Source organism: Adiantum capillus-veneris, chromosome 6, assembly GCF_014529385.1.
Source record: "Adiantum capillus-veneris isolate H3 chromosome 6, ASM1452938v2, whole genome shotgun sequence".
Classification (NCBI taxonomy): Eukaryota; Viridiplantae; Streptophyta; class Polypodiopsida; order Polypodiales; family Pteridaceae; genus Adiantum; species Adiantum capillus-veneris.
In genome coordinates, this window is record NC_140936.1 from 33,220,251 (window position 1) to 33,224,046 (window position 3,796).

The window sequence follows — 3,796 nt, forward strand, 5'->3', positions numbered from 1 at the left end:
GGCAACTCAGCTACTACTACTGACTCTACACTAGTGATTTGCACTACATGTAAATGGGCTTCCTAAATCAAGTTAAAAGTCTCACAAAAAGAAAGCACACACACCCTTTTGACACCGGGTGTCATGTCCATATGTACAAATGTACAAAAAACGGGGTGTTCAAAACCACATAGTTTGCCAAACCCTCGGTTTGCTAGATCATTCATGCTTAGTAGTAGCATAAACATGATGTCCACCTAGATCAAAAGGCCTTATAACATAAGCACAAAATTCACGAAGAAACACCAACAATATCAATTCTCCCATTCCCAATATTAAACTATAGACCATATGTAGAATCAAAACCCTCTTTATGCATAAAGTACTCGCAATAGATTCCACACAGTAAGACCCTTTCATTACTATAGCATGCAAGGAAGCCTTTAACATCTCATCCAAAATGTCTTCAACTTTTTAACTCAGCCATTTTCATATCCTCATGCATAACCATCTCATTCTTTCCACTGTTTATTAAGCATCCTTCCAATTCAACCAAACCATGCTTGATAAGTAAGACATCTTCTAAAAATACATTCATTTTCTTAACACAAGGATCAAGAAAGAAAGCATCAGCCATCTCATCATGAGGCATCAGAGTTTTATTTTCATTGCTTTGCACCTCCTCAAAAATCTCCAAGTTCTTCTCATTAACCAATTCATGGTTACACATGCCATTACAAATACAATCACAAGGGACCTCATGGACAATATCCTCATTAGCAAGGTCCACCACATGCTCAATAAAAGCATCATTTATAAGGAAAGACTCAAAAATAGCATGTACGTGAGAGAGCTATTCATTAATACCATTCAATTTCTCATTGACTTGCAAATCATTCTCAACTACTTCAAATAAAGGAGAGGGATACTCTACATCCACTTTTGCATTACACACATGCTCATCTTTCATTGTATGCACACTAGACACATCAACAGTGGCATCTACAATTTAATTCTCACCATGATAATTCTTTGAGACTTCACTTATTGCATCCTTCTCCTTCTCATTAACTTTCACATTGGTAGAAACATCTCGTGAAGCACCATGAAGTGGCATAAAAAAATAGGATGGCATCATTTGTATATTCTTATCAACATCTTTCTTCTCATTATATTCGTTTTTCTCTTTCTCAAGAGAACCATCATGATATAGTATTGCATTAGAGACACTCTTTGCATCTATATCAATGCATAGACAAACCTTTGGCTCCACATCACGGTGCAATCCAATTTCATCTTCCATTCCTTGTGCTTTGCAACCTTAGATGAATTCTCAAATGTCTTTGGTCTTTCAAGATCAACCTTTAACCTCAAATCAACCCTCCAACTTTGCATGAACATACACTTCTTAAGCATAAGAGGACGAGCATCGCTTCCCAAAGAAACACATCATCTCTTCCAAAAATTCATTAAATTTCTTTGAAAAGTCATCTACACTATGATCACCACCCACCCTATACAAGCAAGGGGCACCTCCATAGCAATGTCTCCCAATAGCACTCGAGACACAAGATCAAAACCACACATGGAATCAAAAGAGCCCCAACAAAACCGCAACTCAAAGACAAGTGATCCCTTAGGAATTTACAAGCACACACCCACCCAAAATACCACCTTGGGAACTAGGAAGCACCCACCCTGGCATGGATTTACAACACATGTCAACCAATGCACTTGAGAAGAAAAGATTCCACACTCACCAAAATGCTTCTTCAAAACCACAATTTTGAAGCGTAGACACACCACCAAACAAGGGAGCTTGCAAATTTCTTCCATTTGGATGATTTTTTTATGTTTGTACATGATTTTATATTATATACAAGTGACACTCCAAAAAACTCAATTATGGGCACCCAAGGCAATCCAACAACTGGCACTACACTAGTGACTTGCACTGTACATGTTCGTGCTAAAGAAATCTAAAAAGCCCACAAAAAGAAAGAACACACATCCTTTTGACACTGGGTGTCGTGTACAAAAAATCACACAACAACAGCTTGAGCAATCTCTCAAAAATGAAAGGAAATGCATGAGCAAGTGAAGAAGTAGTAATAGAAAGCGATGAAGTGTGAAAAATAGATGGTGCAAGTGAAAAAGGAAGCAATTGTGTAGCCTACGTGATGAAAAGTGATGGAAGAGTTGGTGTTGCGCCAGTGAGTGGAAGAGAGATGGTGGGTTGTGCAATACTGAGTAGAAAACAGGTGCTCAAAGGAGGTAAGGTGCAGTCCCAAGCTGAAGGTGGAGAAGAGGATGGAGAGTAAGAGGGGGATCGGGGGGATGGGTGAAGGGTGTTATATTTTAGGTGGAAGATGGTGTATTCAAGGAAGAATGGTTGAAGGTGGTGGCAAACTACCTAGCTCCAAGATATTTGTATGGTGAGTGTGTGAGAGTCCGCAAGAATCTGGCTTTGGTCAAGTCGGTCTATCAAACTAGGTGTAATAGAGGAGGATGGGTCGAGGGCATCTGATGCCGAGGCTAAAGAATATGTGGTTATGAAAGTAACAGTGTAGGAGGGAGGTGGTGATGGAAGTGATGTGTCATGAGAAATGACAGTAGATAAAGTGTAATGGAAAACATATCTGGTAAAGATAGATGTTAGTGATCATGGAATACATGAAATATATGATGAAATTATATTTGGGAGGCTGGTAGTCATGGTGGTGTTAGACAGTGAGGTGGAGAGGTGGGAAAGAAATGTCAATGTGAGTGGGAGATGGAGGGTCAGTTGTGGATGAATGGGGACATGCATGGTGAGAGGTGGATGGTGCGGTGGGGCGGGAGGCATTGTGCTATGACTGTGAGAAGGGAAGAACACCAAGTAGAGATGGAGAGTCATGAAGCACCTTTGCCCGAATTCACATCATCAGCGTACAAGGAAAAGATGAAGCTGCTTTCCTTTTGCCCTTGTTGGGGATAAGTGGTAAAGCCGAACCTGGTGGCAATACCAATGCCAATGTAGGAATGGATGTAGATACAAATGTAGATGAAATGAGTGTAGGTGGAATGCATCTAGATCTATGTGCGAACCTAATCTCCTTTATGTACCAAAGCAACAATGGTGTGGAATAGCATCAGAAGTGTTGATGATTGTTTGTTTGCTAGCAACCTATGGGTGGAACCACGTTAACATGTCATGTTTTTTGTGCTAGTTAGCATAGGTCAACGAGCATATCTTATAATCAAAACAAGAGTGATGTCCTACAAGTGTGTGGGCCTCCATCATGAACTATAAAAGTACTTTTGAAAAATTAGAACGAAGTTCAAATGAGCTTGAAAATTTACACCAAGATGTTACTTCAAAGTATAGTGGTGGAGTCATGATGCATGGAGGGGATCAGGGTGCGAGGGCCACATGCAAGCGAGAGGTGAAAGGCAATTGTGAGATGTAATCCATCCCTCATTCAAAAATCACCAAGCTGCCCAAGTGGATAATAGATTGGCATAGTAGCCAGCCACCTTTAACAATGACTCTCTTGACACTCCACAAAGAAGGTAGTCGAGGGCAAAAGCTTCTACTACTTCTCCTCCGGCTCACAAAAGGGTGAAGCTGTCTGAATCCCAAAAACCCCCAATGCCAAAGAACATGCATGCAGACAAGGGGAGGACCGACTCAGGTACTCTCTCTCTCTCTCTCTCTCTCTCTCTCTCTCTCTCTCTCTCTCTCTCTCTCTCTCTCTCTCTCTCTCTCTCTCTCTCTCTCTCTCTCTGCCACCAAATGACACCGCCTACATCTCACATTATGCCAGGCATGTGTGTG